The following is a 24602-nucleotide window of genomic DNA, read 5'->3' as shown; positions in this document are numbered from 1 at the left end:
GAGCGGTGGTAGCGCAGTCGACGGGGGAGCTGCGGCCGTTGATCCCGCACCGTGTGGACCCCAGGTAATTCGATCCAAGATACTTCGACTTCAGCTACGCTATTCGCGTAGCTGAAGTTGCATATCTTGGATCGATTCCCCCCACTAGTGTAGACCAGCCCTTATTGGCTATTTGTGTGTGAAAGTGTATGTGTTTACATTTCTCTCTTTGTAATGCTCTGATAAATTGTAAAATGCTGATATAGGGTAAAAAATAAGATTGTGTGTGCAGTGTACATGTATAATAATAGCAATGTCCAATCCTTTTCTAAATAGCTGACGTGTGTTGGAGGAATGGGGCCTGAGATTCTTTCCCACCCATTTAGCACTAGGGCAGTATGCCCTCATGACCACTATGAGAAGGGTTAGCAAATGGGCCATGACCAGTAGAAAGAATGTACTGGAAGGGCACCATTCATGCTGCTCCTTTTTGGAGAATCATTGAGCTGGCAGGTTGGCCAAGGAACCTTCCGCACACTCACCCCTGCTATACCCCATGTGGCATCAGCAAGCAGGGCAAGATATTGTATTTATTGTTTATTTATGATAGCACCCACTGTGTCTTGGGTGCATTCTAGAGAGACAAGAAGGCATGAACAGTACCTGCCCCATGGAACTCACAATCCAAAAACAGAGAAAGACTGAGGTTTGGGGAAGAGAGAACAACAAATACTTTTTCTTTCATTTTTTACTTAATATGCTTGTCAGCTGGTTTCACTGTAGGGAATTAAATGTGGAGAGGATAGGGTCTTGTGAATGACCTCAGAAAGGCTGTACTGTATATCTCTACTGTGTGTCTGCTGTATTTACCTAAAATCACACGCTTAATTCTTCCAGTCCCTCTAGATGTTAGTCATGTATTTTGCTTGTCCAGAAATGCAGCACAAAAGAACTGATATAATTCCTTCATCAAGCAATTCATTATTTGTGCATTTCATTGAAATGTCAGCCATGCCATATGTTAATTTTGGGTTGTTTTCTCTTTTGGTAGTATGTGCAAATTTTTCCTGTGCTCTCTCACAAATATTGGGATATTTATTTTGTTCTTTGAGAGCTGAATTCCTTTTATTTTCAGGGAGGGTTAGCTACAGAACACTGACATATGACTTCCATGGAATAGTAGACTTTGGGAGTGGAGCAGCAAACAATGCCTTGAACTGGGACATTAACTCTTATGCTCACCCATGAGTGTATCTTGGGCACAGAAAACAAGCACAGTTTGAATTGCACACTGGAGCCTTGTGAAAATAAATACTTCTTCAAATTTAGATCCACTTGCAAAAATTAAATAAGATAATCATGAAAAGATTTCTGTTATTAACCTCAATATGTGGGGAGTATATTTCCCCCTGATTTTTCTAAATAAGTTTCAAGGGAAATAATTGGTACTTAATGAGAGCCTTTGCCAATTCCCTGCCCCTGTCCGCAGCTACACACTAGTTATGAAATGTGATTTATTTTCCTTTTACTTTTTACTCGGTTCATGTTTATTTTGCAGACCCTTATGCTAAATAAATACTGGGGGTTGGGGGAAACCACAGGCCTCATGACCCCTCTAGTTTACAGAGTGTTGGCTGTCATCTTCCCTGCAAAGTTACAAGGGGGAAAAAAACAAATTTGCTGAGCCACACATTTCAAGTTGTTGACAACCCCATCCACAAGAAAACAGAAGAAAATATATATGCACTCTGTCCTGTCAAAAGGCTTTCGCCTTATCTTGAGAGACTGTCAGGGCAGGAACATCATGGAATGGACAGGAGTCTATTAAATTAATAAGCTGCTGGATGGTGTCTGGAGAGTTATGATGCTCCATAAATCCAGTTTGATCATGGTGGACAAGGTTTAAATCTGAAGACTTCTAATACACATCCAGTTCTTGGATTGGATTTGAAGTTTTGTGCTGGAGACACAAAGATAGTCCTGCAGCTTGTAAATTAAGATTTATCATTTTTTCATAGGTGTTTTTTTTCCAGTTCTTGACAAAAATGAAAGCACCTTAGGGATCCTGGCAAATGTTATTGCTTGAAATGAAAGAGCTGTTGTCAAGGTGAAACCATGACCTAGAAGCCTAAAATCAAACTTGGTCATTCTTTTCGAACAGCCCCATCGGAGCTGTATGTAAAAGGTCTATGTGGAAGGAAACAGGGCTGGATTTATCTGTAGTTTGTTTTATAGTGATTCCTGTCAAATAATGCTAGTCTGTATTTATGACACAAGGGAAACTAATGGTGGCAGGTATGCCATATAGAAATAGAAGGGGGGAAATCTAGAAATATATTCTTTATCCATTATAGAAAGTCTTGTGTGATAACTGTCAGTATGCTATAAGGCTTCTGTCAACCTTACCTTCCAAATACATGAAGCCTGGTTATAATAATTAAGAGTAGGTTCTTTCATAATATTCAAGATGCTTATCTACCAAAAAAAATAGTTTGAAATTTAACACAAAGTAGATATTGACTGTATATGGCAAAATAACTGCCTGGAAAAAAACATTGAAATCACTTGAATGTATTTGGTTTCTAATTGGTTACAAATAAGTCAGTTATTGTATGAAAGAAGGAATTTTGGTCTCTAGTCATCAACCTCAGGCAGACGATGTAGAATTAGGTCACTATGCTCATTTTTTGTTAATTTGGAAACTCAAACAGGTGACTGTTTTGCTTGCTTATACTGTTGATGGCATGACTAGCATTTCTAGCTTCTGAAATTACCCAAACATATATAGGGCCTTACATAATTTATTAATTAGTAATACTTAGGATCTGTGGTATTCTTAAAAACATTTTATGCTCATTTTGTTCCTATTGTTAAATTACAAGCTTAAAGAGACTGGTTGGCATTAAAAAGGATAAAATATTTTGTACACTGAAAGAAATGCATAGGTCACATAGAAACAGTGGGGATTCTGAGATATGTTTTCTGACCTTACAAGTGGATTCAAAACTGTAAGAAGTTAGGAAACCTCTTGTAGTGAGTAAGTTTGTGTTCTTTTTTAAAAATGTGGCCAGCTTTCAAACCTGAGTCATGCTCTTACCTGTTTGCCTACCATCTACTACTAGATTTCATGCCAATGTAATGTAATGTTGGATATTCAAAAGGGACATACCCTGTACATACTGGAGGTCTTTTTTTCAGACTACTGCTACATCAGGCAGTGATGAGATGGTAAGTGTCAGTGAAGAAGAGAATATCAATACCTCACCTTATACCTTCTTTTTAACCAAGATATAATGAAATCCACTACAAACCAGCCATTTCTATCACACGAAAAGAGCTTCTGTTAGTAAACTGAAAACAATTATGGAAATGGGAAAATACATAATAAATTCTAAACAAAATTAGGTGAAGATTAAAAAATAATAATTATAGCCTATGGGCCAAATACTGCCCTTCCCCACATGAAGCTCCAGTAAATGTGCTACGTGGCCTAAGAGGGGCTTTGGGAAAAAAGGAGTATTCTTACCATAACCTGGAGCAGCTAAACAACGCCTGGTGTGTAGGTGTTGTTTAGCTGCTCCACTGTGTCTTTTACAGCCTAAAGACTGTAGTGGGAGAGGGTGCCCCTTTGCACCCAACAACAAGGGGCAGGAGGTTCAGCCTGTGTATCTACCTAGCAGAAGGACCCATTGTCCACTGCCCTTTTCTGCTCCCACCATGTCCCAGGAACAAAAGATCCTCCCTACTTTAGATTGCCTGCATCAGGCCTAGATCAAAGAATTCTATTTTCTTCATACTGGTCTCCCTATTGGTTACAGTGCACTGGCCTTGCCAAAACAGACTGCTGCTGGAGATGTGGGTCTCCTGGAGCCACACTGACTCTCACCTTTGGGATTGTCCCAAGATACGGTCCATTTGGCTAGAAGTAGGTAGGAGGATAAATATGATAATGGATACCTCCTTAAAAATTACTTCCTAGAACTGTCTTTTGGGATATGTCCCATCATCTTGGAAACTCTGCAACAGACGGGAAGGTTAGTTCTCTAGAGCAGTGCTTGCCAAACCACTCACATTGCTTAGATGGAAGAGAGATTGCCTTTAGGGATAGAAGCTACTTACAGACTTGGCTAGCCTGGCACCTAAAGAGCAGGTAACAGTTAGAAAAAGATAGTCCTCAGACAAATTTAAAAAGACTCGGTCTAACTTTTTAGAAACCTTTGATTAATTCCTACTGAATGGAAACCAATAAAGCTCCCCTTTCCCCTCCCTGTCCCCCTTTCTTCCTTTCCTTTCCCTCCCTTCCCATTCCTTGATTTTTACTTCTTTTGTCTTTTTTTCTGTTTTCCCCTTATTTTGGGGGCAAAAAATCAATAATAATTATTATTATATGTATGTATATAAATAAAAACATATATACAAAAGGCAAACTCTTGCGGTATTCAGGCGCAATCCCACAGCCAGTATGCAATCCCACAACCAGACTAGCTGCATGCTTTCCATTCATAGTGGGACTTCCACTCCTCCTACAGATTGCTACAGATTGTGAACCTATTGAAATAAATAGTGTTAACAAATCCTTAAAAATTTTCTTTTAAATTACATTTCTTTTTCTCCCAGTTCTAGGACATGCGTCTGCTGGTTTAAACATGACTTGCGAAAAAGAAAGTGAAATGTATAGAAAAGTTGCAACCTGCTTAAATATCTCTTAAACATATGGATAATGACTCCCTATTATTGCAGATTGTGCTGGGAAGGACCAAACAGCTCTCTTACAATGGATTTTCTTTATGTGGTATAAAAATGGAAGGGAGAAAAAGAGTTCGGTTTCTTTTCAGTTCCATTAGATCAGGGTGTACTCAGCAGTAGTGGCACCAACAAAGAAACAGCTACAGTACACCCTGATTGAACAATATTATGAGAGGATTTTGAAATATGGGCTGAATCAGGGCCGGGCAGACTGTGCCACCCCAAACAGCCAGGTGTGGCCCGGTCCCCGCCCTACTTCTTGCCCCCTGACAGCCCCCCTCCCAGGACTCCTGTCCCATCCAACCCACTCTGTTCCTTGGTGCCTCCCCCCCAGGACTCCTGCCCCGTCCACACCCCCCCCCGCTCCCTGTCCCCTGACTGCCCCCGGAACCCCTTCCCCTGACTGCCCCCTGCTGCCCCATCCAATCCCCCCTCCTTCCTGACTGCCCCAAGGGACCCCTGCACCCATTCAACCCCCCCATTCCCCGACCCCTATCCATACCCCCGCCTCCTGACCACCACCCCAAACTCCCCTGCCCTCTATCCAAACCCCCCTGCTCCCTGCCCCCTTACCGCACAGCTTGGAGCACCGGTGGCTGGCGGTGCAGCTGTGGCTGAAGTCAACCACGCAACCATGCAGCACAGAGCACCGGGTCAGGCTGCGCTGCCCAACCGCCCAGAGCATTACACCGGCGGTGCGGCGTGCTGAGGCTGCGGGGGAAGGGGAACCGCGGGGGAGGGGCCGGGGGTAGCCTCCCGGGCCAGAAGCTCAGGAGCCGGGCAGGAGGCTTCCACGGGCCGGATGTGGCCCACGGGCCGTAGTTTGCCCACCTCTGGACTAAATTATGATACTGAAGGAGTTTTAGTAGAGAGTTGCTGTGAGTGAATCATGATCCATATTTTTGAACTGGGGGGCACTGTGTTTAATTGGAGCTCACTGTTGGAGCAGTAACTGCCTTGACACTTTCTAGTCTAGTGCTGAAGTCAGACCTTGGCTGAAATGTTTCAATCAAGCCTTAAAAGGCTTGTTCACAAACCTATCACCAAAGCTGCTTATTATTAGGCAACTCTCTTCTTTAATGATTCCAAACCAAATAACAGTCATCTATAGCTTCACAGGCTTTATGGGAAATATTAGGAGCTTGGGAAAGAGTCAGGAATGGAGAGAGAGAGAGAGTAGTTTTTAACTAATTTTTGCAAAGTGCTTTGAAATTGATGGATAAACAAGCACTATTATAAATGCTATCTATTAGAAGTAGTGGAAGTATTATTGGTAATAGTAATTTAGTAATTTATAAGGAAAGAACCATTTCTTCAAGAAAAAGGTAACGGACAAAAGGATTCGTATAACTGAGGACATGAACAAAAACTATATCTTGGGGAGTGTGGTGGATGTGGACCAATCTAAAAATAATGTTGAGAGCTTAGATGTAATTAGAGGACAACTGAATAAGAACACTATCAGACTTTATCAGAAGACATTAGTAACCCCAGCTACTTCTTGTTTATGGAATTCAAGAACATAGTCAGATAATATGTGTAATGCTCTCTGTCATTACCATAATCAACAATATCACATTTGTTTGTAATAATAATTCTGTAAAGCATAACACATAATTGTCCGTGAATGTTTCCCTTTACAATTGTATGGGTAAACATATTGCTGAATAAATATGTTGTTGAACAATCAGGCCAGAGAACAAACTACTTAAAAGCAGAGCAAAGATATTTTTGAGAAAGCCAAGGATCATTCAGTTAACAGGAATTGACTGATATGCCCTAACCTTCAACTCTGAAACTACGATGAACTAATGCAGCTGATCTGTTAGCTGAAACAAATGTTCAGAAATGTTGGAACGGAAGCCTATGAGACATGAGGGAGTGAACTGGGCCAGCCAAAAAGTTCACTGATATTATATGATGGGCAATTGAACTTAAAATACAAGATAAAAAATTGTTTTGCATTGGAAAATGAGAAGGGTGGCATAAACTGAACATAACAATTATAAATTCTTTATTAAGAAACTGTTCTTTTAAAAGTTAACAGACTGCTTTCTTATGATGGCTGTATATGTGTATTAACAGAGTTAAATTACAAGTGCTTTTAAATACATTTTCAAGTACAATTAAATGAAACTTAAAATAAGACTGACAGGTTAAGACTAAATCAGTTCTGTGAATAACTTTCAGTAGTATATTTATCATAGGAGCAAATTAAGTATCAAATCACAATGATTTTTTTCAATAGTTTAGTTGGGTGTAGAATGTAGTCTAAGTATGACTTTGAGACTTTATCTCCCATTCCCTCATAAAATGGAAACTAATTAGGGCTAAACAAGAGTTGGCTACATGTTCAGATACTCATCCTCAGCGAGCTTTGTGGACTAGTGCTCCAGGAACAGTTTACTAAGAAACAAAACTGCTTTGAGATGGAAGTGCACTTCATTTTATTCTGATGTTAAGTAGACAGGTTGGAAAAAAAAGTTGGAATTATTTTGATAACCGTCTTAAGAATTACCAGCTTTGGCTGTTTCCAGAGAAATCTCTTCAAAATGTAAAATCTGGGCCCTTTAACAATAGATGTTAATTGTTTTTCTTATAGTTTACACAAGGCTGCAGATGATATTGTTCAACTCATTGGGGTATATTGTCCCCTTTTTCCATATACCTTGCCTGGAGCCTGCTAAAGGTCGTGAGCTCTGCACATGGGTCAAGGAAAGAATATGTATTTTTTTATGTGTGCATTTTTTCTCAGTTACATCAACTTTAGTATGACACATACAGAAAAAGGACCCACTTTTCCAAGTGGGCACAATATGATGATTTTTCATGCAGCATGTACAGTACTGTTCTGTCTTTATGATATGCAGTGCATTTCCTAATTTATACCTTGTAGAGTTTAGTTTCAGTTACAAATGTGAATGTGTCCTAAGCAAGATTCTTAGATTCCATGTTTTTAGATCGAACTGAATTGATATATCCTATGACATACAGAGGGTTACATTTTAATAAATATATAACTGATTTAACTCAGGAGATTGAAAATGAATTCTCAGTCCAAATCCAGCCTCACTGAGTTGCAAAGCTTTTATCATTTGGGACTATTGGTTACCTATGTTAAAAATGGGGTGTCACTCTAGTTTCCAGTAGTCATATTGTCCACATTATAAAAAGCACTAAAATTGGTACCAACTGGCAACATTGCGGTTCTCAGCAAAGAGGCCAGGTATTAAGTGGAGACATATACTCTATCCTGTCACCTTTTAGGTTTGGTCCAGCAGAATATGGTTGAGTTTCATTGGCAGTTAGTGTGGGGAAGGTGGCACTGTCACCTGTGCTTAAATTCTTTGGTGGAAAAATTAAAAAAACAAAATTCATTCTCCATGGTTGGTAAACAGGCATACCAACTTACAATGGTTTTAAAAATAAAAATAATAATACTTTATACTTCTGTGGCAAGGTCTGAAAGCACTTTACAAACATTACAAAATGTTAGCCTCATGTTAACCCCGAGAGTTAGGTAAATCAACAGTTCTCAACCAGGGGTCCGGGGCCCATGGGGGAGCCGCGAGCAGGTTTCATGGGGGCTACCAAGCAGGGCCGGCACTGGACTCATTGGGGCCCAGAGCAGAAAGCCGAAGCCACGTTGTGCAGGACCCTGAGTTCCACCACCGGGGTTGAAGCTGAAGCCTGAGCAACTTAGTTTTGTGGGCCCTCCCTGTGGCATGGAACCCTGGCCAGTTGGCCTGCTTGCTACCCTCTAACGTCAGCCCAGGCTCTTATATGCAGAAAAACAGTTATTATGGCACAGGTGGGCCATGGAGTTTTTATACCATGTTGGAGGGGCCTCAGAAAGAAAAAGGTTGAGAACCCCTGAGGTAAATCTTATTATCCCCAGTTTACATCTCAGAAGAGTAAGATATAGAGATATTAAATGATTTCCATGAGTATTTTGCAGAATGGGGAATAGAACCCATATCTTACATCTCCAATGGGTATACCTTCAATACAAGACAATCCTTCTTCTCGCTTAAAAAAATGTTCCTAAACTGCACAGGAGGAAATTAGGAAATTGTATGAAAATCAAATTTTAAATAGGTGACACCCAAAAGAGCAAAATCTTTTGGTATGGTCAAAAGAAGGAACAAACAAAATGGGTAAGCTGATAGGGGGCCTTTCCTTTAAGAACGTGGGTACAGGTTCCGCCGTGCACGTTGTGATTGCAGAGTAAGCACTGGATTTTAATTTTTATGAATTTCTTGATTATTGCAAAGCCCCTATAGTCTAAATATTTGAGGAGCATTCAGAGTGCAATTCAGGAAAGCCCTCAAACGTGTTTATGTCTATCTTCATTTAGAAAAAACACTTAAGCATATTTTTAAATGATTACCTGAATAGGGATGTTTTCCTGAAATGGGCCTGTTTTCAGGAGTTAAACATACACAGTGGTGTCTCACTTGCACATATTGAATAAAATTTTAAAATTTTGTGTTTGCAGTTTTGCTTCTCTATGTCCCTAATGTCATGCCTATAATGTGCTCTCTGAGAATCTAGCCCTACAGATTAGTAGGAACTGGTAGATGGAGTTTCATTTGAGCACACTAGCCTGGCAGAGAACTGTAAGTAGAAAATTGCTGTCACCCCCCGCCCTCCACACACACACGCACACACACACACACACACACACACACACACATGCATCTTTTTTTGTTGTTTTGTTTGGGTCATTTTGGGTTATTGCTTTTGCAGTTGCAATTTTTGGTTACTGTTTTCAATGATACTGCGTACTGGGGAAATAGAAACTCCCTACAGTATTTAACAATAAATCTGAATCTAATTTTCTGTTTTGGAAATGAGCCTATCTGATTTCAGGTTTATATCATGAAGAGGGACACATCTGATTTATCAAACAGTATCATGTTTACTTAGTAACATCTTGGCAGGTACTAGTAAAAGGTTGGCTTTGATTCATAATACAATGGACTAGCAGTTAGCTGTAGCCCATAAAACCTGCCTGTAACCACACCATTTAGTCCTACACCAAATAAGTAAAACAGATAGGATGTGTAACTCATAATATCAACTACAGTGTTTTCATATGGAGATTAAGATCAAAATGTGTTGTTATTATTATTACTATCTGTAAAGCTACAATAGTGTGCTCAGCCATGTACCGAATAAATCAGTGGGTCTCAAACAGTTTTACTGGCGACCCCTTTCACACCTCAAGCCTCTGAGTGTGACCCTACTAATAAGTTAAACACACTGTTTAATATATTTAACACCATTATAAATGCTGGAGGCAAGCGGGGTTTGGGGTGGAGGTTGACAGCTTGCGACCCCCATGTAATGACCTCACGACACCCTGAGGGGTCCTGACCCCCAGTTTGAGAACCCCTGGAATAAATATAAAGAAAGTGTCTTCTCCGAAGAACATAGGATTCAAGAACTTTATTTTATCCAGAATAGTCTTGTTTTTCACGGATGATGTGAAAAGTCACTTACAAATTTTAGGCTTAATATATCTGTGAGGTGGAACATAATATACGGCTTTATCTTGGCACAATAATAGTTTTCTGTGTAAAACAGAAACATGACTGTCTTTCTCCATAACTTTGAAGCAGGTGGACCATGCCTAAATGGTATAAGAAATGGCTGCAAATGATTTTGGGGTACTTTCAATATTCCTAATGTAGTCACCTTTCCTTACTCTATACACATATTTTAACATCAGGGGGTCTCAGTGGACTTCAGTGGAGTCCTATTGGTGTAAAACTGGTATAACGGGGTGGAGAATCCATCCCATAATTTTCCATACTGTCAGCCTTAGTTGAACACCTGAGTTTGGTCCCTGGCTCTTCAGGAATGCAGGGTATAGAAGGCATATAGAGGTGATACAATGGAAGGTGAGCCTCATGTCACTGCTGCAGTAATCCTTGTTAGCCCATATGATATATAGTGTTATATTATAAAGGGATCATAAAGATGCTGTACACAGCCCTCACTGTAGGAAGAAAGTAGTCACAAAACAGGGCACATACATATTCTTAACACTTTCCTGCTCCCTTCATCTTGAATCCTAAATATGGATGAGCTGGTTAGGAAATGGAAGCTACAGAGAGAAATTCAATCGGAATTGTTTCGATTTAGGGGGACTTGTACTGGATAATAAGGGGCTGCCAAAAAGAATTTTTAAAAACATTGAATTCCAAAATTTTCTTGAAGTATAGTTCACTTTGCTTTAGCTCTCTTTTGAAAAAAAATGGATATACCACTCCGTTTCAGAGTTTCTACTGTAGTCTAAGTGTGATAATTTAGCGCTCCAACACACAGGTAGAGAGATGTACTGCTGAGTAAGCACTGTGAAGCATCATGACATATACTACACACCATCAAAATCTATTCACAAAATACTTCAGATAAAAATAAAATAATGTAATAATAAACAAGAGTAATCCTATATTTATATGTCACTTTTCATCTCAGAGTATCCCAAATTGCTTTATAAACTATAAATAAATGAATCACAGCATTCACAACTGAAATGCAGCACCTCTGAAGCTACAGAACTCACAGCAACATGGTGTATCTGTTTAAGGAAGGAGGTGAAAAACTACCATAAAAATAAAATTCAGATATTGTCATGAAGAATAGGTTCAGGTATTCAGGAAATTCCTGTTCCAATTTATGGGTAAAAGGAGACAAAAGAAACAAGAGTTAATTGGGGGTGGTTTGATGAATTGTTAAAATGTCACCGCTCAGTCAGTCAAAATTAAGAGAATTAGATATACTTGGAGCCAAAAGGCACTGACAGCCACCATGGAGGTACCTGATCTGGTCTGTATAATACTGAGTAGGGATCTGTCTCAGATTGTTTCTATCTCCTCTCTTTTTATGCGTCTCCTCCTTTTGGAGGAATTCATCTTAAATATTTACCTTCTTACTCAAGGTACAGTCCACTCTGAATTATATAGCATGTTGAATGTGCAACATCATTTTGCACTGCGCTTTGTTAGGAAGGAACTATAAAGATTTGGCGGAAAGGAATTTGAAATAAGCCCTTGTTTCATGAAAGGAGGGACAGATACGTGTAACTTAGAAGCAAGTTTATGGTAACTGATTTATTACAGTGTCGTAGTTCGGATCTAGATTTAGATCTTAATACAAACTTCTTCTTATCCAGGCCCAAATCTGAATACAAGTTTCTCCAGAATTTTAGGTGGGTTGGAAGAAGAAAGGGTGGTTCTGACCCAGTGTTTCCCACATTGGACCCTTTCTTATTTTATATACTGATGCATTCCTCAAGCAATATATGATTTGCTAATAGGGGATATCGTGAATATCTATACCCCTAGTAAAAGGAAAATGCATAAAAGTACATGAACAAAATTAACATACTGGTATATTTAAAATTGTTAGATTGTAGTTCTCTGTAATACTTCTTAGGTTCTAGTCTTCTGGCAATATAGTTTCAATAGATGCACTAAGGAAAGTGCCAAGACCAGCTTTCACAGTCGTCGTCCCCCCCACCCCCCTTTTTCTTTGAATCCCTGTGGGGCTCTGTGATTTTTCATAGCTGGACTAAAGTTGTGTCAACGGGAGACTTGCACCATAAAGACTGAAATGTTAAAGAAAGCTACAAGGAACAGCTTTGAGGCAAGGTTTCAAGCTTTGTCATCACGCTTGAAGAATTTTCTGTTTAATGTACTGTAATGCAGTATTCAATGGGGACAAGTTTAATTGAGTTTTACACAACCCAGTTGGGAGTAGCGCTGCAAGGTAGGTGATGTCTAGGTTTTTAATCTTCCACTCCGGAGAGGCTTGTTGACGAAGTGGTTCTTTCTCTTTGTAAGAAAAAAAGGAAGCATGAGAAATGATACATCCGTGGATAAAACCAATTGGCAACCCCCAAAGGAATGAGGGCGATAAGGCGAATCCAGCACTTGTAAGAAATAAAAGAATCCAACTGTTCATTTAAATGAGAAACAACACATGTGATTGAGGAGGCAGGGAGGCTGGTCGCTGGAATGGGGAGGAAGGAAGACTAACAAACATAAAAGCTGATATTAGAGTTAGGAGTTACAGACAATCAATCTAGGATTTGTTAGAAGGATTATGGAGGAGATAGTTAATGTATATTTTTTAAAGAAAGGGGAAGCAAACTTTTTTTTTGTTATCACAGAAAGTGGATAAAGTGGCAGGAGGGAGAAAGCTGCTGGTAGACAAGCCCTACTTAAAGAATCACACACTATTCCTTCCCTGAGGCCTAACATAGCCTCTCCATTAAACAGTGTAAAAATAGCACTGGACCCTGTCAAAAAGAAAATAATACCTTCTATATAAGACTTAGCTTATTAAACTTTGGTACTGTTCAAGTTACTTCTGCTAGAACTTAAGCAGCCAAAGGGATAAAAATGTTTCAATTAATATATCAATCAATCAATAAATAAGCAACAGAACACCTTCCTGGTTTTGGCATTATGTCACTTGCTAAAATAAACAACTGCATTGTTTTTCAAAGGGGGGGGCTCTCTGTTTTTCATTTGAAAATTTGCTGTTGCCAATAGTATATGATACAGTATTTCCAAAAGGATATTGGTATTGTTTTATTCCTCTGTTTTCTGAAGACCTCTCAGGCTGATTTAACCCAATATGTGTCAGAGGAATATATTTAGGCTGTTCCTTTTTTGATCTCCTCATATGCCAGGGGCAATTGTTAAGAGATACTTATCTTCCTCATTATGGAGACTTTCATCAGAAGAAACAATATATTGTGTGATGGTATTTTTCAGTTTTCCTGTGCTGTTTTAACATAAAATCTGTAATTTCACTTGTTCAAAATCAAGTGGAATAATAAATTGCCTTTCCTTATAATCTAGTCAAGATCAAGAAAGTCATGAATTTAAACAAACAATAGTTTGGGTCTGTGCTGTACGCTTAAAACAACTTATTTGCACACTGTGTGACTTTAGAGGGGTTTCAAGATGAAAAGAGTTAATTGTCACAAGGACTTTGCACACTTCTCTATGCCAGTCTTGCTAACCTGCTATGCTGCCTGAGAGAATTGTCCTTCTGTGAATGGAATAAACTAGTTCAGACAGCAGGTTTAACGTAATGCTTTTTAAAAACTCTACAGTATCTCTTTCTTTGCCCAGATACAATGGATTTAACACCCACTGTAGGGGTGAAGAACAGCACTGGCTGCTAGTCCAGCCTACCTCCAGGTTGAAGGTGGGGGACGAATTTCATAACACCGTTGAAAGCCTGAGTAACCAGCCATTGTGTGGGAGGGTTAATTTCACCCTAAGTGCACATATGGTGAGACAAATTGAAAATTGCAGCAAAATATGTGGAGTTTACACTGTGCCAGTTTCTACAGAACCACTAAAATTCCTGTTGAATTTATAAATACAGTATATGTGTTAAATGTAGAGCCAAGCAAATAATTCACAATGAATAATTTATCTGATGAATTTAGCCTTTTATTTCTGCTCACGAGATATCCATGAACAGATCTATGTGATTTGTAACTGTAATCTTTACAGTGCATTAACATAGGGGATTTTTTTATTTCTTTGTGTAGTTTGGTGTTAAAAAAGTAATTCCCTGTTATTAATATGAGCATTTTCAGTGATTCAAAAGTAGGCTTTGAAGTTCAAACTTCAGTGAGGTTAATGGAGTGGGGTATGTGAATTCTCACCCTTGGTTCTGCAGTTGTTTGTCTGGAGACATTTTTCTAAATGGATGGGTTTATTGGGCAGCATCACATCAATTTACATTCTGGCAGCCTCTATCTTCTGAGTGGAGAAAGATACAAGCTTGTTTCAAAGGTAATTTTTAGAATTCTATAGAGTAGTGTACAGTGAAGTAAAATTTACAAAGACGAAACACTTTGGGATCTGCAATTTTTTTTTGCACCCACAATTTTCTGCTGGACCTAATATTAATGCACATTTAGAAGGATTTTGTTGTGCATTTAATTGACACAATCATAACATACAGTTTATCCCCATTGCAGCTTGAGAACAGCAGTCACATTCCTGACAAGTTGGGTAGGGGGAGTGGCCAGTGATGTCACAAAGAGGACAGGCTGTGTCAGGTTTGGTTAAAATTTGAGGCTGTTTTTTTCCAAATTAGAAGCCTGTGCTTAGACACATAAATCCATATTTAGGTATCCACAGAAAGAGCCTGCTCTTATTTAGTTGTCTAACTCTAAGCACAGATGTTTGAAAATGTGTTATTAGCACACATGCTTATTGAGATTTCTTAGAACTGCTTTCCTCTCAATTTCTGATGATTTTTAAAATATTTTTCCTAAACCAAGTCAAGGCACTTGTCCTTAGTGAGGACTGTGTCCATGCCAAATTTCAAACGTCAGCTGGTTTTACTGTGGCCCTGTTTAAAATTTAGTTAAAGTTTTTTTCTAAGTTTGAGGTAAGTCTCATTTGTTCTCTCTCCTGTGACTCCACAATAGCTGAAGGGATTTTTCTCATTGTTTCCAAAACTTCACCTTTAAGGATGGGCAACATTTGGAAAAATGTTATGCCCACAGTGAATGTTTAAGAAACTAGAGTGGGGTTACCAGCATCTACTATAATTAATACTGTGCTCTCTTTAATACACCTCTACCTCGATATAACACTGTCCTCGGGAGCCAAAAAATCTTACCGGGTTATAGGTGAAACCGCGTTATATTGAACTTGATTTGATCCACCGGAGTGCACAGCCCCACCTCCCCGGAGCACTGCTTTACCACGTTATATCCAAATTCGTGTTATATTGGGTAGCGTTATATCGAGGTAGAGGTGTATATTTAATAATATTCTGTGTAGTGTAAGCCAATCATAGTGCTAAAATATATTGCTGGTCTGAAAAATGTGTATATAGAATTGACATCTTCTTACTCAACAGCTCTGAAGACTGAGAGTAAAAAGATTTCTATTTGCAGGCATTACTACAAAAAAAAAATCAAATGTTGAATATAGTTTACTTCTGTTCGTTCTGCAGTCAACACACCTAAGAGAAAGTGAGCTGCCTTTTATCACTTGTGTATAATCAAAAGAATTATTTAATAAGTTCCAAGCGGTTATACATCTGTACAAACCCACTGAAGATAATGCATACCTTCAACATATGTCACTGAGGAGGACCTAATTCTGCCTTCAGAAACATTATTAGTGGTGGTGTTTGAGACAGAAAGAACCCAGCCTGAGTCTCAGAGTACTAGTGAATTTGCAGAATTCAGAAGATCTTTTTTCCTTCTAAAGCCATTTGAGAGGGAAATCATTGATGGACAGTATGCATGAAATCCTACAGTGCCAAGTACTACTGAGAGTAGAACATGTTTAAAATAAAATGATAAAAATGAAAAAAAAATTGTTGCATTACATAATAACAAAAACTTCTTTTGAGATATTATGGCATCAGAGGGCCTGTTTAAAAGTCCATTGAATTTAATGGGAGTCATTCCATTGACTTGACTGGACATTTGATGAGGCAAGAGAGAAGAAGAAAGGTTTTGAAAAGACTGAACATCCCTCTATACTGAAGAAGACTGCGTCTAGTTATCACAAATTAGATATAAAATACTCTGCTTTCTTTCTTTATAGAACTATTAGAGTGCAAGCATTAAATATACACAGTGCAGTAAGCCTTTACATGTTCTCTGGGAAATTTTGGTCGAGGTGGAGCCAGATGAATTTAAGTAGCTACTCTACTAAATCCTCTGGAACATTCACACCTGCCAAAATATGGAGCACATCTATTTTTCCATCCATTCTAATCCCATTTTTTTCTCAAAAATCTCTCAGGCTGACTGTGCATCCCTGAACAGATGGAGCCAAAGCCTGGTAAAACTAAATCTATGGCAAAACTCCCATTGACTTCTGTGGAACTGGGATTTGGCCCAAACAGCAAAGTATGTCCTGTCTTTAAATGTAATCCTGACCTCCATCCTTTTCACAAGCCCTTTTGTAAAATGCCATGTCACTTCTGGGGCTGGAAAAAGATCAGGGAACAAGGGATTTTCTGTGTTTCATCATTTTGGAGATCTTTCTCCATCATACAGCAATTTTAATACTTTTCTGGTGCCAGAAAGTACTTTGCCATATCAGAGATCCCCTCGTATCAAAAATGTCATTTATAGTACTGTACCTATATGTTTGCTACAGGACCTCTTTTATACTAAGGCTCAATATTTTATAAAGTAAGCACCTACAGCTTTCTCACAGAGGCACAAACCGAATGTGGTGCTCATTCCAATATTTATTGTTTAATAAAGATAATAATAGCTATTATTATTACTCTTCATGTGAATGGTGCTATGCGTACAAATGAGAGTCAGGGCCATAACCAAAGAACATAAGAATGGCCATACTGGGTCAGACCAAAGGTCCAGCTAGCCCAGTATCCTGTCTTCTGACAGTGGCCAATGCCAGGTGCCCCAGAGGGAATGAAGAGAACAGGTAATCATCAAGTGATCCATCCCAGCTTCTGGTAAACAGAGGGTCTTACAATCTAAATTAAAGACAGCAAAGGATGGCATCAAAGATTGGGGGTTGTATGGGAAGGACAAGAGTTACTATATGTTAGGGATTCTCAACCTTTCTCTGCTCATGATGCCTAAAACAGATGTTGTTTCTTGTCAGCACCCCAATCCCACAGCCCATTGTGGCAGCTAAGGATTGTGGAATTGTAGTCACCAAGAGAAACTGGCTAAATTTGGTTGGGATCTGCTGGGTATGGGATCTGCTATCTATGGGTTTGTGCTGGGAAGCTCTGATGAGTTGGGAAGGACTATCAAGCACTAGCTGCTGTAGGGGGCCATATGTTGCAAGAGGGGTGTTGCTAACCCCTTCTGAGTAGTGGTTATGGAAGGAGCTGCTTTAGCTTTTCTTCTCCTGTCCCCTCCTAATCCTGTCACCATCCCATCCACACTCTGCTCCAGGAAAGCAGTATTTGATGGTAAAACTCAGGTGAGCATTGTGATCAGGGAGGCTGTGGTGGTCAAGGCAGCTGATTTCTCACCACATTTAAGTAGTGCTTTCCTTGAAGAAGAGTGCAATGGAGGCGTAGGTTTTAGCAATAAGAATGGAAAGGGACTGATTTTTTATATACTACTGAGCAAAAACAGGCAGGATTTAGTAGCAGGTCGGATGTGGGGTGGAGGCACAAAGGAGTGAGAGAAATCAAAAATGACAGCAAGGTTATGAGTGTGAATGACTGGGAAATAGTGGAATTTTTGATAGCAGAAAGGGTGGGAAGGTGAAGGAAGAGAAGGAGTTATATTTTTGCCATGTTCAATTAGAATTAGGAGTAGGACCTCCAGGAAGAGATGAAGAGGAAATTGCAGGAAGGGGACTGAGTGGAGTAGCAAAGGTTGAGGCTAGAAAGGTAAATAATTGTTCTCTTTAATCATTGTGCTGGTGTGTTTATCTTTGCATTTGGTAATAGTACCTGTTGGAAGCTAAAGTGTTCGTTTCACCAACCTTTATTGGTTTTTAAATTGATAACCCTAGAGAGCAGATGAGTAGTTAGAATGTGATCCATGTTCATCCACAGCTGCATGAGCTTTGTTTGATTTGGTGTTTCTGTTTTCAAAAGGATAATGATAAAATCTTAAATTCAGAGAGATATAATTAAATAGTACTCACCCACCAGTGAAATGCAGCCACCCTGTGAGGAGCGAATCTGTAAGCTGTCAAAAACATGGCAGCATTACATGGCAGTTAAGGACAGACATTGAAGATGAAAAAAACATCCAATTCAAATAAGACAAGATTTAGAAAGGGAGAATTTAATCACCCATATAGGATTTTGTCCCAGATACCAAATTTAAAACCCCTATAATTGAAAAGAGTATCATGTAATTGTTAGGTGCTCAGGAAATCAGCTTTTTTCTATCATCAGGAAGATGGCACCTGACATTTTGTTGAGGCAGCCTGAAACAATAGGTCTGAAAAGTGTGAATTCCTAATAGTCATCGCAGTTGGTGTTAACTCTGAAACCTAATGAAGTTTATATCTGTGCTATTTTACACCTGATCAAAGCACAGAAGAAAGAAGAAAGAATATGATATTATGACTACCTATGTAATATACTGTGAGTGGCATCTCATTTTGGCATGATAGTGGCTGGAGCTTGGGTTGTGGTTGCAGTTTGGGAGAGTACTATCTTTTTCCTTCCCAATCTGATACTTGAATTTATTACTTACATTCATTTTTGGATTTTTTTTTACCTTATCATGAATGCAACCTTGAATAAGAGAAATAGGCAAAAACAGAGATGATTTGGGTTTTTTCAAAACCTGGCCACTTCAGATTTGGATTTGCCAAGTTAGAGTCAAGAGCTGTTTGAGATCTGTGTCCCCATTTAATTTAACCTTGGTTTGGGATAAAGGGTTCAAGTGTGTGGTCAAAGTGCTAATTTAGACCGTTTAGAGAAATTTTGACTCATTCCACCACATTTGAGATATTTTTCAAAGAGGTCTTTTTTGAATGACATGTCAGCCCCTTATAATTGAGAGCTGTGTGTTCTGGAGGGGCAGCCCAATGCTGGTAATGAAATTTGCTGTAACTATGATTCCAAGAAATGAATGATACTCAGGAAATGAACAATGGAAAATATGTGTGTGTGAATTGTTATGTTTTCCCTTCATTCTGAACAGGAAAAAATTTAAAAAAAGAAAGAAAGAAAAAAAGGAAAATATGTGGTATCATATTGCTCTGATATTAAAATCTATGAGAATTTGATGAGATAAAAGAATGTTAAATGAACATTCTTCATCTAAACACACGTCAAGAAAGGCAATTTTAGTAGTACAGCAGTGTAGCATTTTGTTTTTTCTGCAATAAAGCCATCAGATCAATAAAAAATTATGTAGCAGATTATTATTACACTGTGCTCACCATAGCTCTAATCGTAAATAATACAGCAGTTATCCTGGTTATATTAATTATAATTAGAATGCAGATAATGCAGACGGTCTTTTATTACTAGAGCCAAATCAATTTTCCAGTGTTATTCAATGCAAGGTCACACAAAGTTGTTGAAGCTCTTAGACTTCTTATGAAATGACCTGCATATGTAAGAAAGGGTTTGGCTCAGCTGCATAAGACACATTGACTGGGAAGTGCATCGAAATAATTACAGCCATGAACTCTTGCCTATAATGGCAGAATTTCATTTTATAAAGTAAGCAGAGCTGTAATCCAGGCTCCTTTATGGTGGGAAGCCTCATAAATCTTTCAGAGAAGACCAAGTCTTTCTCTTTAGTTGTAAAGCAGAAATCAAAATGAATTAATTTCAATTGTTATTCCTCCTGTTCTGTATAGTTGTGTTAACTGTACTGAATTATTATGTGTGTTGCGTTTTTTTGTATTAATAAGTAAATCATAAAAGAGAAGAAAATATTAGTCTGAGACATTTTGCTTCAGCATTTCAGTAGACTGTTTCAAAGTTCACTAGTTTTAGGCTCTGGAGCCCTCCTGAATCACTTAAAGCTTTTATCATCTTTCAGGATTGCAGTGGCTTAATGTATTTGTCTTCTATCTCTCATGGCTTCAGTTTAACTCAGCCTCACAGAGAAACAGATATGTTTAAAATGTGCCTGTCTTGTAAGTGATGAGTAGATTAATGGGAGATTGCCAGATAATCATCTTTCAGATGCATTGGATTCATATGTGTAAATGACAAAGAGCAGGGGAAGTGGAGGAGATGATCATGAAAACTGTTGTGCTTCTCTATCTTGTTTAAATATGTACAGTGATTGACATTAGACATAGCAAATGTCATGGTCTCTCATTTTATTATTCACTTTAATGTTATGTGTGTGTGTATCTGTCTATCGAATCTATTATATAATGAACTGGTTCTACAAAAACAAAATACTGTAACAGTAAATAGTAGAAACTGACAATAGAATGTATATAGTTAGAGACAAAGAGTTACGAATGATTTAAAGGAAGATAAATCATTATGGGCTTTGATGCACAGATTTGTTCTGTTTTTTATGATTCCTTACTCAGGAGACTGAGTGCTAATGGTAAAATGAATACACTGCCACATGAAAATCAATGTGACCTTGTTTTACTCTAGTTGTGAAATTTAAGATAATTAGCATTTTTATATAAATATCATAGTATATCCCCTGGTTGACCACTCTGCACTCAGGCATTTCTGCAAAATTATTTCTGAAATCAAGGGAGGCTTGGCATGTGTATCTGAGGGCACAATCAAGGAAAACTCTCTTATGCCTACATGTATGTACTGTTCACATCTAAGTCATATGTTAGAGCAGTGATGCCAATAGTTTAACAAGGGGTTCCAAGTCCCCCCCTTCTCCCCCATTTAACCGGTCACAAATCCTGTGACTAAGGGTAGTTGTGGTTGGGGAAATCAATTAATTTGAGTCAAAATGTGTCCTCCTGTTCATAATGAAGGAAAGAGGCAAGGCTATTGGGCAAACAGATGTATCTTAAGTACACATGCTGGAAATGTTTATACTTTGTTCTAGATAAATGTGGCATATATATTGATAGTATATCGCAGTGTTCAACTTGTGTAATGTGAACTGGGGTTTGTGTGCATGAGAGAAAAAGAGAGGAAAGCATGCAGGTTGGGGGGTTGGGTATAGAGTCTCCTCTACTTCTTTGGGACTTTTATAAAATATTGGACACTTTGTGGAAACCAGCACATTCCAAAAGCAAAAACAATTCCATTTCCGACATATTTTTGTGAGCTCGCAGCATATGTCATCTCTGACAGGGTTGATTTAGTATTATCTAGAGAATGGTCTACCTCCCTCAGAGACCTCCAACCCTCTTCACTTGGGTGGCTCCTCAACTTGTTACATTACTGCCACCCAAGTGAAGAGGGTTAGAGATCTCAGATGGAGGTTGACAATGCTGTATTTTAGGGCTGTACTTTGCACTTAGGGGATTGGGCCCTCATTTAGCACGCTCTAGACTGACTGTATTCTGCAGTCAGAAGAACATAAAAGCAAAAGAATGGCTATACTGGGTCAGACCAATGGTCCATCTAGAATAGTATCCTGTCTTCAGATAGTGGCCAATGCCAGATGCTTCAAACGGAATGACACAAGAGGGCAATTATCAAGCGATCCAGCCCGTGTACTCTAGTCCCAGCTTCTAGCTGTCAGAAGCTTATATATACCCAGAGTGTGGGGTTTCATCCCTGACCATCTTGGCTAATAGCCATTGATGGACCTATTCTCCATGAACTTGTCTAATTCTTTTTTTAATCCAGTTCTGTTTTTGGCCTTCACAACATCCCCTGGTTGACCATGCATGGTGTGTTTTGTTTGCTTGTTTAATTTCATTGGGTGACCCCTGGTTCTTGTGTTATGTGATGGGGTAAATAACACTTCTTTATTAACTTTCTCTACACCAGTCATGATTTTATAGACCTCTATCATATCCCTGCTTAGTTGTGTCTTTTCCAAGCTGTACAGTCCCAGAAGACGGGGGGAAAGATACTGGGACAGAATAGAAGCTAGTTCATCAATTGTATTGCAGCCACCACTTCATTTTTCCCATTAAAAATAACCCAAAATGCTTTTTTTCCTTCTAAATGTATTATTTTTATATGTGGTAAAAGACCAAGAATTACAGGGCTTTTTTAAGTTTATGTTAAAACCAAGCGGCACAAAGGTGCACTATGTGACTGGGTGGTGTACAATGTTTTTTCCCTTCCTTAAAAAAATTCTTCAGCCCATCATATATATTCTTGTGATTTTTTTCAAGGAGCTCTATCTCAGAGGTAGCATGTGTATCAGGGGAGGCAGGGATTGCTATAGTAAGTACCCCTGCTTCAAATAATAGGATTTGGGAATTATTTTCAGTCCAAAACATAAGGGGAAAAAATGTCTAAAAATGACCTTGTCGTCTGAATTAACTTCCATGAGATTCCACTTTAAAATGATATGCCCAGTATTATCATTTTACTGCCAAAAACTGGGAACACTTCCAAATTTTGCCTCACAAAATTATTGTACTTCCAACTGAAAAAAGGAAGCTTTTTGAAGTACTTCTTTTTGCTGAATACTGTAATAGATGGCTCTGTAAAATCCTGCGTAAATGGCCAAGACCACAAGTTCGAGCAGCCCCCAAGGCATTCTTATCTTACACGCAGGCTTTTAGAAGATTTTTGTTTTGTTCTTGAATGTGTGTCGTTTATGTATTTCATCAGAAGATGCCTGTTTTTTTGCCTGACTCTACACCCCCATGTCAGTACCCCTCAGGTTTGCAAAGGGAGTTAGCGTCAGGATTTGTGCTGTGTCGAAGCAGAAAGATTATCTTTATGTGGAGATGGGTGTTTTGGTTTTTTTAGCATATTGTACAGTTCTCCAAAGTAAAGACTGCAGGAAAAAAAGAAGAGGCCATAACTTTTAAACATGCAATAGCAGCCATAAGTTAATACAGCATATGGGAGTTTAGTGACACATTTTATTATTCAGTGATTATTTTTCTTAACATCTTGTAAATAAAATGTTGTTCTTTTTATTGTGCATTTCATCTGCAGTAGGCTAAGGATTATAATCAGCTACAAAAACTAGTTCCCTAAGTGCACTTGATAGTGTCTACAAGAAATAGATTTAGAAAATATCCTTCCCACCTTACATATCTTCATGGGAGGATTACCTGCAATGATACAATTCATCCTAGTACATTCAGGCAGCCTTGTGCGCCTCTGATCTATGCTTGCTTTCACTGCCACTGTTTCAGAAATGGCCTTTCTGCCTCCTGATCACAACATGAAGTAAAAAGTACCATCTGGACACCGCATGCTAAAAAGTCAGAGATCTCGAGGTTATATTATGCCCAAAAGGGCATTTTCTTGTCAGTTAAGCTGCTATATACTTTAGTCTGTCACTGATAACTAACAAAATTACAGTATGGTAATTTTAATTGGAAACTATCCATTTTTATCCTTCAGGTTTTTCTCTTTTATTCCCTGTGGCAACCTTCTTTTGTAGTAGAATCCTCTGCACTGGTGCCCATAGCAACACCCGTGTGTAAAGACATAACCATTGGGGTACTGAAGCTTCCAAATACCAGAGTTTGTACTGCAGCTTCTGAACAACAGAGATTTGCTAGAGTCATCGATCCAAACAGCAGGACAGTTTAGCACGGCATGTTTTTTGTAATTCCTTAATTCTGCTTCTTTTTACTCACCTGGTGTCCCCCAAACCTATTTGGCAGTTAGGGTTATATAATGCAAGAGTCAGTCCCCAAAACTCTGCTGGATATTGGAAGGAAGATGACACAGGGTGTGGGGGAGTGGAATAGGGATGGGGTGAATAAGGCAAATCTGCCAACATTTGAAAGCTGTAAATAAGGACATTTGGGGACTTTATTGAAATGTATTATGCTGGGAAAGCTGTTTGGAGAGAAAGAGAGTGAAAAGATTTTCACTGTTCTGCTGAAAATAAGAATAAGAATAGTCAGTATTGTGGAGAAGAAGACCCAGGGGAGGGAGGGGAATGAGAACTTGGAGGTGAAAGGATGGTATGGGGAGGTGTGTTGTAGAGGGCAAAATATGGATTGAAGATAAAGGAAAATAATGAAAATAAGATGGAAAGAGAGGAGAATACAGAAATGGAAAGAGAGTTAAAAAAATCAGGAAAATACATATGTTTCTAAAGCTCATGTTTCAGGGACTGTATCTACATATACCATAGCATGTAGAGTACATAGACTGCACATGCCCCCTAGCACAAGTATAAATAGCAATGTAGATGGTGAGGCACTGCTTAAGCAAGTAGAGTAAAGATATGCCTGAACCCTAGAGTGTGTATCCTATACTGCTATCTATGTGCCCAAGCAGTGCCTCCCATGTCTACACTGCTGTTCTTAGCA

The 24602-nt window shown here is 38.8% G+C and overlaps 1 protein-coding gene across 4 annotated transcripts in view; it reads left to right on the top strand.

Moving 5' to 3' along the window:
- Window positions 1-24602, top strand: part of ZFPM2 (zinc finger protein, FOG family member 2) — a 444680-nt gene that overhangs the window by 317037 nt on the left and 103041 nt on the right. The window lies entirely within an intron of this gene.

This window comes from Malaclemys terrapin, chromosome 2, assembly GCF_027887155.1.
Source record: "Malaclemys terrapin pileata isolate rMalTer1 chromosome 2, rMalTer1.hap1, whole genome shotgun sequence".
In the NCBI taxonomy this organism is placed as follows: Eukaryota; Metazoa; Chordata; order Testudines; family Emydidae; genus Malaclemys; species Malaclemys terrapin.
Note: the sequence above shows the minus strand (reverse complement) of the source record. Positions and strands in the feature narration are given on the sequence as shown.